Source organism: Macrobrachium rosenbergii, chromosome 23 (assembly GCF_040412425.1).
Source record: "Macrobrachium rosenbergii isolate ZJJX-2024 chromosome 23, ASM4041242v1, whole genome shotgun sequence".
Classification (NCBI taxonomy): Eukaryota; Metazoa; Arthropoda; class Malacostraca; order Decapoda; family Palaemonidae; genus Macrobrachium; species Macrobrachium rosenbergii.
The window spans coordinates 28,828,974-28,844,923 of record NC_089763.1 but is presented as its reverse complement, the minus strand read 5'-3'; the positions used below and the strand labels follow the sequence as shown (position 1 = coordinate 28,844,923).

At 37.3% G+C, this 15,950-nt stretch overlaps 2 long non-coding RNA genes across 2 annotated transcripts; one reads left to right on the top strand and one right to left on the bottom strand.

Annotated features, from left to right (window-relative positions):
• The first annotated feature begins 6,153 nt into the window (after positions 1-6,153).
• LOC136851412 (uncharacterized) lies at positions 6,154-15,038 on the top strand. Its single transcript, XR_010856869.1, has 4 exons — positions 6,154-6,686; positions 8,440-8,649; positions 9,100-9,192; positions 13,525-15,038. It is a non-coding gene; the product is annotated as an uncharacterized lncRNA (long non-coding RNA).
• On the bottom strand, positions 14,519-15,921 carry LOC136851413 (uncharacterized). The gene is made up of 2 exons (XR_010856870.1): positions 15,746-15,921; positions 14,519-15,026 (listed from the first exon to the last, which is right to left on the bottom strand). It is a non-coding gene; the product is annotated as an uncharacterized lncRNA (long non-coding RNA).
• Between the last annotated feature and the right edge of the window lie 29 nt (positions 15,922-15,950).

The window sequence follows — 15,950 nt, the reverse complement described above, 5'->3', positions numbered from 1 at the left end:
GTGGGTGCCTCTATAACTGGGGTCCCTCTCAGCACTTAACAACAACTCATCTTTGGCACTGACCTATGGTCACTCTCCAACCTTTCTGGGATCCACCACTACCAGTGAGCTTATGCTCCTCTTTGCCTTTAAGTTGCAGTCCTCCTCTAACACTTAGTTTGTGTCCTTTCTGACGTTTAGCTGAGATCTCTCACCTACACTTAGCTGGGGTCCCTCTGAGACACTTATCAAGAGTTCTTCTCTCTTGCATAGCAGAGAGTCCTCTGAGACAATACACAGAGATTTATTTCAAGTGCTTAGCTGGCGTCCCTTTCTGAAGCCTAAAGTAGATTTCCCAGTGGCCTTGGCTAGGGTCCTTTTCTGATGCTTAGCAGGGGTCATCTCTAGTTCCAGTTTTAGGACTACCTTTGGTAGGGACCTGGATCCTTCTAGGGCACTACACCTCAGTTTTTCTGTGGCGTTTATCTGTGATCTCTCGTCAGTGCACTGAGCTTTTGATCATAGCACCAATTACTTCTGATTCTGTGGTCACTAAATCTCATTAGTGAAAGTGGCTCCCCAGTAGTCAAGAAATGACTACTGTTCCTACATAAGGCATTGTGATGATGATGATGATGATGATGATGATTATACATCACAGAAGCTGTTAGAAGATGAAGCAGAAATAGAGCGAAAACAAAGATATTATGATACTTTTTACCTCTCATTTTTTAGCACAACACCTAAATAATCCTTTTTGGTTTCTCTTTCGCACATGCTTTAACACTTCTGAATGCACCTGTCTTGATAAGTATGTATGGCAGCAACTTTGCGTGCAGTCACACAAGCAAAAAATAACCAGAATAAATAAATAAGTAAATATATATATACATATGCATATATATTTATATATATATATATATATATATATATATATATATATATATATATATATATATATATATATATATATATATATATATATATATATATATATATATATATATATATATATATATATATATGTCTGGGTGTCTATGAATTAAGACAAAGTTTCATGACTTCCAGACCGCATTTTCTTACCTGCCTTATCTCTTATTCTAAATAAGTTTCTTTTCCCCGAGATAATTTTTTGGAGATCACTTCATTTTCATCCACAAAGGCTAGCCCTTTCAAAGGAATTCTCTCCGGCCATATACACCTCTCTCTCTCTCTCTCTCTCTCTCTCTCTCTCTCTCTCTCTCTCTCTCTCTCTCTCTCTCTCTCTCTCTCATCGTTTTAAAAGGATGATCAAAGGTCCACGTGGAAGTGAGAGTGAAAGTGGGTGTGTGTGCGTGAGTGTGTGTATGTGTATGTGTGTCTGTGTAAGGCTTCCCCAGAACCTCTCCTTTCTCCAGGTTTCCTCTCAAAGTGAGGAAACTCCTCCACCCCACTAGGAGACGATACTCTCAGGTCCAAGCGAACTTGACTGAATGGTGAATGCATGTCCCTCCCGAGGAGGCCATCTTTCCAAACCCTTCGGTTTTTTCGCCGTTCACACAATGCTGTCTCCTTCCTGTACGAAGGATTCCAGCCGCGGATTCCGTCTGTCCGTCCCTCGGGAAGACCCCGTCTGTCCGTCCCTCGGGGATTCCCCGTCTGTCCGTCTCTCGCGAAGGCCGACGAGAAAAACTTCGTCCTTTACCTCAAAGGTCCAAGGGAAGATACGATGCATTACTGCCCTAAAACAATTCACCTTGTATTTTACTGATTGATTTATATTTCTATCTGTTTATCTGTTCGTATATTTATACTTTTTTTTTCTTCTTATCTTATAACTGATTTTTTTTTTTTTTTTAGATGAACACCGTATTTTTTGTAAGCTTAAATTTTAAGTCGATGGCCCCCTGTAGGTTTGTTCCATATGAATGGGGGTTATCTTCTGAATAATAATAATAATAATAATAATAATAATAATAATAATAATAATAATAATACTTAGGAAAGTAATTCCATATGAATAGGGGTTATTTTTTGAATAATAATAATAATAATGATAATAATAATTAGGAAAGTAATTGCATGTGAATAGTTGGTTATTTTGTTGAATAATAATAATAATAATAATAATAATAATAATAATAATAATAATAATAATAATAATAATAATAATAATCCTTATGAGAGTAATTCCCGTGTCTAACGCTAAAATATCAGACCACTCAAAGGCAACGCAATTGTAAATTGTTGGAATCCTGTTTTCCCTCTGTGCCTCCTTCGGCGAAGGTTCCTGCGTCATTATAATTTCTAAAATGCGTCTTTGTATCAAAATGGAAACGACGCTGACCTGAAAACACAAAAGTCTTGTCAGTTTTCCCGGTAAATTTGTCCGTGTAAGGGACCAGTAGTATACTAGTAAATAGAAAAAGTGTAATTTCTATTTTGTTCCACTGTTTGGAAACCAGAAAAAAAAACTCTCTCTCTGTGTGTGTGTGTGTGCGTGTAGGTATGCATATGTTTATGTACGCGTTCGAACGTACATGTATGTTTACTATGCATGTGCCAGATTTTCCAATTCATTCGTTTTCCTAATGATAAAGGCAGCAATTCTCTCTCTCTCTCTCTCTCTCTCTCTCTCTCTCTCTCTCTCTCTGTGTGTGTGTGTGTGTGTGTGTATGTGTGTGTGTGTGAGTTGGTATGCATATATGCATCCTGAATGCGCATATCTTTACTATGCATGTGTCAGATTTTCCACTTCATTAGTTTTCCCAAAGACAATGGCAATTTCTCTCTCTCTCTCTCTCTCTCTCTCTCTCTCTCTCTCTCTCTCAAAACTAAAAATCTATTGTTTTGAGTGTGTGTGTGTGTGTGTTGGCATGCATATGTCTGTGTACTCGTTCGAATGTGCATATCTTTTTACTATGCATGAGTCAGATTTTCCAATTCACTAGTTTTCCTAAAGACAAACGCAGCAATCTCTTTCTCTCTCTCTCTCTCTCTCTCTCTCTCTCTCTCTCTGCAGCTGTGCGTGTGCATGCATGCTTGTGTGCGCGCTAATAAGTGCATGTACCCAAATTGTTATTACTGGTCATACGTGAGATGCGATTATGGTGCTTTTCTGTTCCAAATAGAGTTCTTTCTGCGAGATAATATTGTCACCGAAAACGTACCTTCATTCATTCTTCCTCTTATATAAAGGGTGATGGAAATAAGTGCAGTTACTAAAACAAAATAAAAATATATTGTTTTACACCAAAACTGGCATACGTTTTATGTTTATATTGCTTGTCTGATAGGACAGGTCCGACGGGGTTTTTCTATATATGTAATTGTCTTTTTTTAATATAATTTATATATATATATATATATATATGTATATATATATATATATATATATATATATATATATATATATATATATATATATATATATATATATATATAAAGGCACAGTGTGAGGAAGATGGACATCTAGTTGCTGAAAGTACGAACACCACACTTGATTTCCATCTTTCTATTTCAGTGTGCGTTATTCAGATGTTTTGGCTGACGATTCAGAAAAAAGGGCGTTAAAACACAACGTAAAATAAAAATAAACAAATAAATGACCTCCGTGGCCATAACAGAAACGCACACACCAAAGGCTGCTAGCCAAGAATAGTGAGTTTAGGCTTAGTATCTTGAAGAATTATGACATTTAGGAATGTGCGTAACGTGACTTCCAAGTGGAATTGAATGCCCCTTTTAAGGCTTAGGGCGACCTTTGGCTGTATCTGCTACAAAACCTCTGCCTCTGAAGAGGTGTTGGATGAAACGTTTATTGGAAATGACTGAGTCTTGAGTGACTACATAAGCCAGTGAATAGTATGATGGCGACGGTATTTATTGTGTCACTTAGACGTCTCACCAGAGGTTACACTTCATAAGTAGTCTTCAGGGGGGGGGCAAAATACTTTTTAAAAAATTGCAACGGTCCTACAAAGCTTGGTGGGAGCAGCAACGAGTCACAACAAGGCCGAGAAAGCCAAAAGGCTTTAAATAATAAGTCTAAATAATAAGACTTGCCATTTACTCGGGCATCAGACCAATAACGGCTGTAACATTTGGCACAAAGCCTCGTGGTTTGAAGACTAAGGGAAAGGAACCACACACACTAACAAATAAACTGCTGAAATAAGTTATATTTTAACATGATAATGTCACCAGGATTGATCAAAGATACTGTTCTGTTAACGGATAAAGTAGTACGAATTGTTTAAAAGTTTTATGTTGATGAAAAATACAGCCCTGTATAGGAGAGGAAAATCATGAGAATTGGTTCTGAACCTGATAAACTGATCGTGAATATTAATGATAAAATGGACCGTCATGCAAAAGAAATGAAAATTACAGAGATAAATTATAAGAATGTTGATGAAAAGCAATGATTACAGTAAAGGCAGTTCAAAATTATGTAAATAAGTTAAGTATATTATGATAATGGAAAGGAATTTAGTAGTGTGAAAGAAATATGAATATTAATGTGATAAACTGAAGATACTGGTATGATAAAAAATGCCTTTCAGTGATGACAGTTCAAAATGACAAGAATCAATTATACTGAAACTTTACAGCAACAAAAAAAAACCTTGAGGAATATAATCATGCAAAATTACAATAATCATATTGAAACTTTACATTAACCAAATATGGAATAAATAATCAAAGTCGTGGCTATGAAAAATATACACCACAGTAAAAAAAAAAATAGTGTTTAATTACAGGAATAAATTAAAGAGAAACACTAAATTGATCTAACGACGAGCAAGTGGGTCTCATTCATCCCAACCTTAGGTATTATTCTGGAAGAAATTGTCACGTCCGAATTCTGGGTCCTTTGGGTGGGCCAGAAAGGCTTAAGAAGCATTGCGGGCTTCACACAAAAAAGAAATGTAAAAAAAAAAAAAAAGAAGAAAATGAGAAAAAGGGTGTCCTTAACCCTAGCCTGATGATGAGAGCTGAAAGGTCGGGGGTTGGAGCTTATCAAAAGACGAGGTTAATAAGAGGATAGAGAGGATAGACTCTCTCTCTCCTGTGCATTAGGGAATGATTATAATGAAAGTGCTTTTATTAGCGCTTTTCACTCTTTGTGTATTGGAAACAGTAGTATAATTCTCTCTCTCTCTCTCTCTCTCTCTCTCTCTCTCTCTCTCTCTCTCTCTCTCTTCAAATACATTTGAAAATGGTTATGCAGAAGTATTTATATTATCGCTATCTCACCCACTATGTATCTGGGAACAGTATTATAATTTCTCTCTCTCTCTCTCTCTCTCTCTCTCTCTCTCTCTCTCTCTCTCTCTCTCTCTCTCTCAATACATCTGGGAATGGGGATACAAAGGTACTTACATCAGCAGACTTCATCTCCCTGTCTCCTACGCATTTTTACTTTAACCAATAATAATAATAATAATAATAATAATAGTAATAATAATAATAATAATAATAATAATAATAATAATAATAATAATAATAATAATAATAATAATAATAATAACACGTCTCAGAAAATTATCCATAACGGAGCCTAAGTGAATATTCAAGGCAGAGAATTAATTCCTGTCTGAATCACTCACCACTGGATATAATCTTAAGCATCTCTAAATTTTAATGAAATAGAATAGAATAGGATAGGATAGAATATAGAATTTAGGCCAGAGGTCAAGCGCTAGGACCTCTAATGAGGTCACCCAGCGCTGAAACGGAAATTGACAGTAAAAGGTTTGAAAGGCGTAACAGGAGGAAAACCTCAAAGCAGTCGCCCTATGAATCAATTCTTGGGAGAGAGTGGAAAGTTAGATGGAAGAAAAATTATATGAACGGACAGCAAAATGAATGAAAGGGGTTGTACTAGCCAAAGAACCTTAAGTAATGCCTACAGTGCACCGCACGAGGTGCACTGATGTCCCTATCCACCGACGGGATATTAAGATAAATCAATAAAAACTTTCCTGCTTTCCTACAAGTTTTCTCAAAGGATCCCAGCGATTCCTTCAAGCAAGCGACTGGATGTTGTGGGACATCACATCTCCTCTACTCCTCCTCAAACTCATTAGAGGCTTTTAGTGTTTGACAAAGGTATAAAAGAATGGGAAAAAAGCCTCCGCTCAAACTCATTAAAGCATTTTTTTTTTTTTTTTTTTTTTTTTTTTTGCGTTAAGAAAGTTTTTCCTCGTCGGACTGAAAAGAAAGCTGAAGCAGGTACGTGATTTTTTTTTCTTTTGCCTTAATGGAGTCTCGAGGAAATAATAAAGATCAATCAATCAGCTGTTTTTGAATTTTTGGTGAATTCGTTGTTGTCTTTGCTAGACTTGAGAGGATAATTATTATATTTTATATATTGGTTCATTTGCGTTTTTCTTTTTTTTATTTTGGAACGATGAAAAAGGAACGTTTTAGAGATCATGACCCCAAAATGATTACTGGCTTGAAAGCAGTCCTATGTCTAGCTCTTTTTGAAATTATGAATGCTTCTTTGACCTTGAATGTTTCGTAGGGTACAACACAAGTTTTGAAGTGCAGGTGGCGCTACTCTCGCAAGGATACTAGAAATAAAGAATCTGACTATTTGGAATCAGCAACTTCCTCATTTGCGCGTCCTTGGTTCCCTTGTGTCAAGAAACATCAGAAAATTATCAGATTCTTCCACCATTTTGTTCGATATCTCTGGATGTGGCGGGACATCTTCTAATGTGAGTGTTGGCTACAGATATTTTTCCACGTTTAGATAGGTGTTTAATGTAAGTGTGATTTTCGAAAGGGATTTCGAAGGTTGTAATTCACGAATAGCCGTTTTTTGCGCAAATCCGTTGTCATTTGCCTCGGAATCAGGTGTGAAATTTTAAGCTAAGATTCTTACTGTGACTTTGGTATTGCGAACGTCATCTGAAAGTGGTAGTGTCAATAAAAAAAAAAAGCGCTGAAGTGGTTGAGTGTAATGATCCCTCGGCTAGAAAAACTGTACTCTTGACATTTTTCCTAAGTCATTTTGAATTCTTGAAGCTTCGTGTCAATGTGTGAAAGTCTCATAAGAACATTATAGTCATTCGTTCGTTTCCCATACTTTGTTCGTGTCTAGCAATTTTGCCAATAGTGTAGTGAAATTTGTAATGCCACTTAACAATAGAAAAAAAATCAATGATTCAAAAGTACATTTCTCATACTTTATCCCAAGATAGCAAACTTGCCAATACGGTTAAGTGAAATTTGGAGGGCCACTTCCCAATCCAAAAGGGGCAACGTTCCAAAAGCACATTTTTTATTCTGTATTCCAAGATGGCAAACTTGCCAATACTGTTAAGTGAAACTTGAAGGGCCACTTCCCAATCAATAGAGGTAATGCACATTAACAGCAAAGGTGGAATGCATGTGTTTTTTTTTACAGAGGTAATGCACATTAAAGGCAAAAGTGAATGCATGTTTTTTTTTATAGAGGTAATGCACGTTAAAATTTTTGCAAAGGTGGAGTACATGTGTTTTTTTTATAGAGATAATGCACATTAAAAGCGAATGTGGAATGCGTATGTTTTTTATAGAGGTAATGCACAATAAAAGCGAAGGTGGTATGCATGTTTTTTATAGAGGTAATTCACATTAAAAGCAAAGATGGAATGCATGTGTTTTTATAGAGCTTATGCACATAAAAAGCAAAGGTGCAAAGGTGGAATGCATTTTTTTTATAAAGGTTAATGCACATTAAAATCAAAGGTGGAATGCATGTGTGTTTTATAGAGGTGATGCACATTAAAAGCAAAGATGCAAAGGTGGAATGTATGTGTTTTTATAGAGGTAATGCACATTAAAAGTAAAGGTGGAATGCATGTGTTTTTTAAAGAGGTAATGCACATTAAAAGCAAAGGTGAAATGCATGTGTTTATGGAGGTAATGCACATCAAAAGCAAAGGCGAAGTGCATGTGTTTATGGAGGTAATGCACATTAAAAGCAAAGGTGAAATGCATGTGTTTTTTATGGAGGTAATGCACATTAAAAGCAAAGGTGGACTGCATGTTTTTTATAGAGGTAATGCACATTAAAAGCAAAGGTGGAATGCATGTTTTTTTAGAGGTAACGCACAATAAAAGCAAAGGTGGAATGCATGTGTTTTTTATAGAGGTAACGCACAATAAAAGCAAAGGTGGAATGCCTGTTTTTTTTATAGAGGTAATGCACATTAAAAGCAAAGATGTAATGCATAATAAGTTTTTTATAAAGGTAATGCACATTAAAAGTAAAGGTGCAGAAATGGAATGCATGTGTTTTAATAGAGGTAAATGCACATTAAAATCAAAGGTGGAATGCATGTGTTTTTTATAGAGATAATGCACATTAAAAGCAAAGGTGGGATGCATTTGTTTTTTTGTTTTTTTTTTTAATTCGACGCAATTGTATGCATTCATATTGAAGTTTCTTACAATGTTGTAATCCTATGGATATTCATTTTCCAGATTAGAAACACCCCGATTAGGAGCCCTTACCAGAGTGATATCATCAGTGGAAACTACAGTTTCGCTCATTAAAGAGGTACTCCATTTTTCGCTGAAGGATCTCCGAAAAACCTACACTGGAAGGGAAGTTTGGAATGTAGAGGAATTAGCGTGCTGTGAAGAGAACGCGACCGACATTCCCCCTTTTTAATTTTTGAAGAATGACTGAAGGTGAGATTTAGGAAAACTTCATATTAGTAAATTTGTCATGTCCTAGTGTCTCAACCTACTCGATGATTTGATTATCCAAAATAGGTCATGATGTAGAAATTACTTATTTATTCAGTTGAAACCCCTTTCTTTTCACAGTAATATTGATTTAATTTATGGAAACGTTGCATTTATAAAAAATAGAAAAAAAAAACGTGGTCATTTGTAAACACTGGGTTTTTGCTATATGTACAGTATACCCCAGGCCCTTTGTTTTCAAATCAATACAGGGTTATAGTTCAACGGGTAAATTTGTAAAATGTCATTAATATTAGGAAGAAACGTATTAAACGTTTACAGTCGACAAAAAGACTCTCATAGTCGTAAGGCTGAAATGATAGTTTTTTTCAGTTAGGAAAACCTAACTTACTCAGAAAAAATGGTGAGGCTAATGTAGATTTTCCTTTTCAGGTGAAACTTCATAAATAGAGTGCTTACAGTTCACAGTTTATATAGCAAAAGGAGCCAGCTTCATTACAAACCAAGACCAGCAAGTACTTCAAGGTGAGCAGAGTCTTTTACCATTGAACATTAGTAACAATGTTCGTAGCTGCTTCCAAGTTTGTACTGCACATATTTCCAAATGAGGTTTTAAGTTTTCTCTCGTCAGTCTAATAAACTTTTACCATTTTAATGGAAGCTGCCTGTCAGAAAATCCCATTGCCAATAATACAATACTCTGTGTTTTTTGCGTTGACCTGTAAGTCTTATATCCTCAATTTTAAGTTTTAATTAATAATCGACTTTCAAAATTTTTTTCATTTGTTCACTATCGTAAATAAAGTTGCCATTTGGTCTTGTACCAGCTTAAAACCTAATTTGAATCAAATATCTGATTCATCAAAGATTTGCATTAGAAACAGTAATCACTGCAGTGGAAACTACCTTCGTGGTTGACAGTTGCTTCCAAGATACACAATCATTACATTTATTGTCACACTTACTCTTCGGTTAAGGGACTATTCTCTGTTCATGACTTACATTATGTACTCGAAATAGAATGTCGTAGCCAGAGGTATGTCTTTGTTCTCTCTATATATTTTTTAAAGAAGGGCATAATGTATTATGTGGAGTGTTCGTTTGAGAGGTCCGGTATTTGTCCATTAACACCCAGCAGTCGTCGTAGAATTTGGCCTGGGTTTTCATGGTTGCTCTTTAAAGAGCAGATTGCTTACCCTGGTCCCCTGGGTTAGTCAATATTCTTGTAGTCTGATCAGATAGTTTGCCAACAGCATCATAAACCCACAGAGCATGTGACTGTACTTGACTGCACCGGTGCTTACCCTGGTCCCCTGGGGCAGTCACTATTGTTGGAGTCTGGTCAAATAGTTTGCCAACAGTTATCATAATCTTCAGAGCATGTGAAAGGACTTTAGATCTGGTACTTGACTGCACTGGTGCTCTTTAATGAGCAGGTTCTTTACCCTGTCTCTGGGACAGTCTCTATTCTTGGAGTCTGATCAAATAGTTTGTCAAGAGTTATCATGAACTTCAGAGCATGTGAAAGGACTTTAGATCTGGTAAGTGACTGAACTGAAAGGCTTTGCAGTTTCGTTAGAAGCTTCCTCCTGGTGATGCCACTGCTCACTTTGTTGCTAATTATGGCAAGGTGATGATTTCTTAGTTATTTGGGGCGTTTTCTTTTTTTTTCTCTCTCTAAAGTTGGCAATCTAAGTTTGAGAGTTTTAACTTCCCTTTTTTCATATTTCTTTGTTGTTGGTTGGCATGTATTTTAGTATGTGGTTTACATGTTTACATCTGCTGTAGATGCTGAATAAGTTTGTCAGAATTGTCTACCTCTAGCGTATGAGTTTTTAGCTTTCACTGCATGATTCGTCTGTACTAGTTCATGGTGTGCACAGACAAGATTTAGAGAATTGGTTCCAGTTTAATAATGGATGACTGCTTTTTGGTTTGAGCACTGGTCACCCCACCTTCCTGTTGTTAGTAAGTACTGAGGGTGGTGTGCCTCTAACACGCCTTGTTACAGTGTTGAAATATGGTCCAAGAACGTTAAAGTTACAACATTTTGTGGGTTACTTGAATTTGCCCTTCTGGTCAAGTTATAACCTAATTTGTTAATTTAATACCGGATAATGATTAAACTCAGCAGTGCATCAGTTGGAAGACTGCGTTATTGGTATCACGTGAATCACAATCTGTTTCCTGTTTGTGTCAAGTTAAGGGCTTATGTGCCAGTTGTCTTTCACTTTCCAGTTCATGACAAGTTAAGGGCTTATGTGCCAGTTGTCTTTCACTTTCCAGCTCGTGCCAAGTTAAGGGCTTATGTGCCAGTTATCTCTCACTTTCCAGTTCATGCTAAGTTAAGGGCTTATGTGCCAGTTGTCTTTCACTTTCCAGTTCGTGCCAAGTTGAGGGCTTATGTGCCAGTTGTCTTTCACTTTCCAGTTCATGCCAAGTTAAGGGCTTATGTGCCAGTTGTCTTTCACTTTCCAGTTCGTGCCAAGTTAAGGGCTTATGTGCCAGTTGTCTTTCACTTTCCAGTTCATGCCAAGTTAAGGGCTTATGTGCCAGTTGTCTTTCACTTTCCAGCTCGTGCCAAGTTAAGGGCTTGTGCCAGTTGTCTCTCACTTTCCAGTTCATGCTAAGTTAAGGGCTTATGTGCCAGTTGTCTTTCACTTTCCAGTTCGTGCCATGTTAAGGGCTTGTGTGCCAGTTGTCTTCACTTTCCAGTTCATGCCATGTTAAGGGGGCTTATGCCAGTTGTCTTTCACTTTCCAGTTCATGCCATGTTAAGGCTTGTGTGCCAGTTGTCTTTCACTTTCCAGTTCATGCCATGTTAAGGGCTTGTGTGCCAGTTGTCTTTCACTTTCCAGTTCGTGCCATGTTAAGGGCTTGTGTGCCAGTTGTCTTTCACTTTCCAGTTCATGCCATGTTAAGGGCTTATGTGCCAGTTGTCTTTCACTTTCCAGTTCATGCCATGTTAAGGGGCTTATGTGCCAGTTGTCTTTCACTTTCCAGTTCATGCCATGTTAAGGGCTTATGTGCCAGTTGTCTTTCACTTTCCAGTTCATGCCATGTTAAGGGCTTATGTGCCAGCTTGTCTTTCACTTTCCAGTTCATGCCAAGATGTGGGCTTATGTGCCAGTTGTCTTTCACTTTCCAGTTCGTGCCATGTTAAGGGCTTGTGTGCCAGTTGTCTTTCACTTTCCAGTTCATGCCATGTTAAGGGCTTATGTGCCAGTTGTCTTTCACTTTCCAGTTCATGCCATGTTAAGGGCTTGTGTGCCAGTTGTCTTTCACTTTCCAGTTCATGCCATGTTAAGGGCTTGTGTGCCAGTTGTCTTTCACTTTCCAGTTCGTGCCATGTTGCGGCTTGTGTGCCAGTTGTCTTCACTTTCCAGTTCATTCCATGTTAAGGGCTTGTGTGCCAGTTGTCTTTCACTTTCCAGTTCATGCCATGTTAAGGGCTTATGTGCCAGTTGTCTTTCACTTTCCAGTTCATGCCATGTTAAGGGCTTATGTGCCAGTTGTCTTTCACTTTCCAGTTCATGCCATGTTAAGGGCTTATGTGCCAGTTGTCTTTCACTTTCCAGTTCATGCCAAGATATGGGCTTATGTGCCAGTTGTCTTTCACTTTCCAGTTCATGCCAAGATATGGGCTTATGTGCCAGTTGTCTTTCACTTAACAGTTCGTGCCAAGTTAAGTGTTTGTGCCAGTTGTCTTTCACTTTCCAGTTCGTGCCAGGTTAAGAGCACATGATTCAGTTTTCTTCCATAACGATGTTCAATTGTTTTAAAAATTGTAGCTAGGATCTTTGCTTGATTTCCATCACTTTCAGTGAGCATTCATTTTGTCAATTGAATGTCTTATTTTCAAGATTAGATTGGTCAGAATTGGGAGTTGGTCTTGAACTTAAATCATTCTGAATATGCTCTTGCAAAGCTTAACGAAATCATACTGGTTTTATAACGGTTTGCTCTCGTGAGAAAGTAGTCTGATATTCCTTGACCATGTTTGTATTTTCTGAAGCTCGTTCTTTGATATAAAACTTTATGCTGGCCATGTCATACTTGGGTAAAATATCTTATTTTTCAGTATCTCCCTAATGTAGAAGTAGGTCTTTCGCCAGTACTTGCATTTTCCCTTTATTCGTACTTGTGAATTTCCAGCCATTATTTCCTGAATGTCAGAAATTACCATTGGAGCAAATATTGTTTGTCAACTTTTCAGTGCCTTCCTGCTGTGGAGTTTGGCAGAAAGCCAGTATCTTGTATACCGTACTCATATTCTCCTATCCGTTCTTGTGTATTTCCAGCCATTATTTCCTGAATGTCAGAAATTACTATTGGAGCAAATCTTGTTTAATTTTTCAATACTTCACAGATGTGGAGTTTAGTCTTTCTGCCAGTAATTGTTTACTTACTTTCCCTTGTTCGTTCTTAAGTATTTCCAACCTTTATTTCCTGAATAAATTTGTGTCAAATTTAATCTCTAAATATATTGACAGAGACTGAATTGCAATTTTGTCGGTTTCGTAAGGTGTAAGGTATTCGATGACTTTCATCATGTCTTGAGAGCTTGTCATGAGCTGGCAACTACTGCTTTCAATATTGCTTTTCTCATTAATGGCTTATTTTTGCAAACATGCAGCCCCCGAAAAAAAACCCTGACAGCAGTCAAGTTCCATTAAATTTCCGTTATATAAATATAACATTTTCTTGTCACGTTTTCAATCATTTATGGTAATTCAATTTTATGCTCATTTCACAATTTTATAGCAAGAATTTTTGATACGTTAAAATCAAACAGTTTATAGGAATTTTGTTTATTTTACTTTTTAGTCTGGATTGTCAATTTTTTGTTTTTGACAGTTACTAGAGGAGAGAAGTCAGCAGCAGGCAACGTTAGGTGTTTCTGAAGGAGAAAACATTGAACACTTGAGAAAAAACGAAGCAAGGAACATAACTGTTCTTGAAGGGAAGAAAAGTCTATATAAATTGTTCCTAAGCAAGAGAACAGTCGAAGAAGAACTCAAGATGTTTCTGAAGGGGTCTGAAGGGGGTCTGAAGGGGGAGAGAAGTCCACACATGCTGTTCCTGAGGACGAGAATAGTCGAAGAAGAACTCAAGATGTTTCTGAAGGGGAGAGAAGTCCACATATGCTGTTCCTGAAGAAGAGAATAGTCGAAGAAGAACTCAAGATGTTTCTGAAGGGGAGAGAAGTCCACATATGCTGTTCCTGAAGAAGAGAATAGTCGAAGAAGAGAATAGTCGAAGAAGAACTCAAGATGTTTCTGAAGGGGAGAGAAGTCCACATATGCTGTTCCTGAGGAAGAGAATAGTCGAAGAAGAACTCAAGAGATGTTTCTGAAGGGGAGAGAAGTCCACATATGCTGTTCCTGAGGAAGAGAATAGTAGAACAACAACTCAAGATGTTTCTGAAGGGGAGAGAAGTCCACATGTGATTTTTCTGTTCCTGAGGAAGAGAATAGTAGAAGAAGAACTCAAGATGTTTCTGAAGGGGAGAGAAGTCCACATGTGATTTTGCTGTTCCTGAGGAAGAGAATAATAGTAGAAGAAGAACTCAAGATGTTTCTGAGGAAGAGTATAGTCAAAGAACAACTCAAGAAGTTTCCGAAGGGGAAAGAAGTCCCCATCAGCTACTTTTCCGTAGGGAACAGATTCTGCTGCTCCGGAACAGTCACAAAGTTCTTGGAGCCTCTTCTCCGTGCCAGGTAGCACCTAGTCATTCGATAAATCAGTCTCTGCTGCGTCTTCTGGAGTGTTACCAGAGAACCGGAGACAAGTTATGGTACAATTCTCTGTTTCACCTGCTAATTGACGAGACCTAGCAGCACCGCCGTCGATGGGAAATGAGTTCTATCCCAAAACCTCTGCTTGCTGTGAATACACCTCCAATCTCTCTCTCCCTATGCTGCATCTTGATGATCAGGAACGTTGCCACAAAGCCGACTAACTTGTGAGAGACTTCTATCTCTGCTGCATAGTCTAATCTACGAGCCCCGGCGGTCAGTCACTGGGAAATACATTCTATCTCAGGAAGGAATTCAATACCTCTCTGCTATGACTGCACCTCCAATCCCAACCAGGAACGTTGCCACATGAACGTCGCCTAACTTGTGCGGAGACTTTCTATGTTCTTGGTATGAATTCTTCTGCTGCACCTTCTCTAACATACGAGTCCCGGCGGTCAGTCATTGGGAGATGCGTTCTACTGAAGGATTTCAAAATCTCTGCTTGCTATGAATACACATCTCTAATTTCAACGTCTTCGAGTAGCTCTGTAGCCGACTTCTGGTCCAGATGAATAGCTTTCACACTTGTAAAGGATGCGCACGCGCACATTAAATTCTCTGGAATTAACGTGGAAAAAATTATTAGTAGCTGTTTTCTGTGACTGGAATTATATTACTAGTAAATGTTCCTTTTACAGAACAATTAAATGTTTACAAAAAAATGCTTTTGCTACTACACTAAAACATTTCTGTAACAGTGAAAATATGCCTCAAAACGTTTTATGTGACAAAAGAATTTACAAATAAAAAACTTATGAGAAAATATGCCTCACTTTCATTAATAAAATCTATGGTGTGACAAAAGGGGCATTTTAATTTACAAACAAAAACTTGAATCAACATTTAAAGATTACCAGGTAAGCATCTAAAAACGTAGATGTTTTCATACAGGATACTGGAAAATAAACTGGAAAATTCCAATGCCCCAAAGCTTAACTGTACAGAATAATGCTGGAAAATAAACTAGAATAATGCTGGAAAATAAACTGGAATTTTGACCCAAAGCTTAACTAACTCAACTGAAATCTTGAAAAGTATTGAACTTCCCCCAAAAGCAAAATTATCTATGGCTTCAAAAAAAAAAAAAAAAAAATACGAAAAAATCTTCAAATGACCTCCCCAATAAAAGGGCTTCTGAATTAAAGAGATTCAAATTTCGACAAACGAAGTAAATTACATAATCAGATTAAGTAAATTACAAACTGATGATTAAGTCGCAAATTTTACTGTCAAAAAACTTGACCTACTTAGCTTAAAAATGAACGTATTAAACCTACCTTTATTCTGGAGTAGCTAACTGTTGAAAGATCACATGACTGACTAGTGTTCCTTGAGGTCGACATAACTTTGCGAATAGACTATTTTCATAGACTGAGAAGAATCTGTAAAAAAATTATAGATATTAGATGAAGGAATAAAAAAGGAAAATGCCTATGCAGCAGTAGACTGAGATACTTGTCGCAGACTGAGATACTTGTCGCA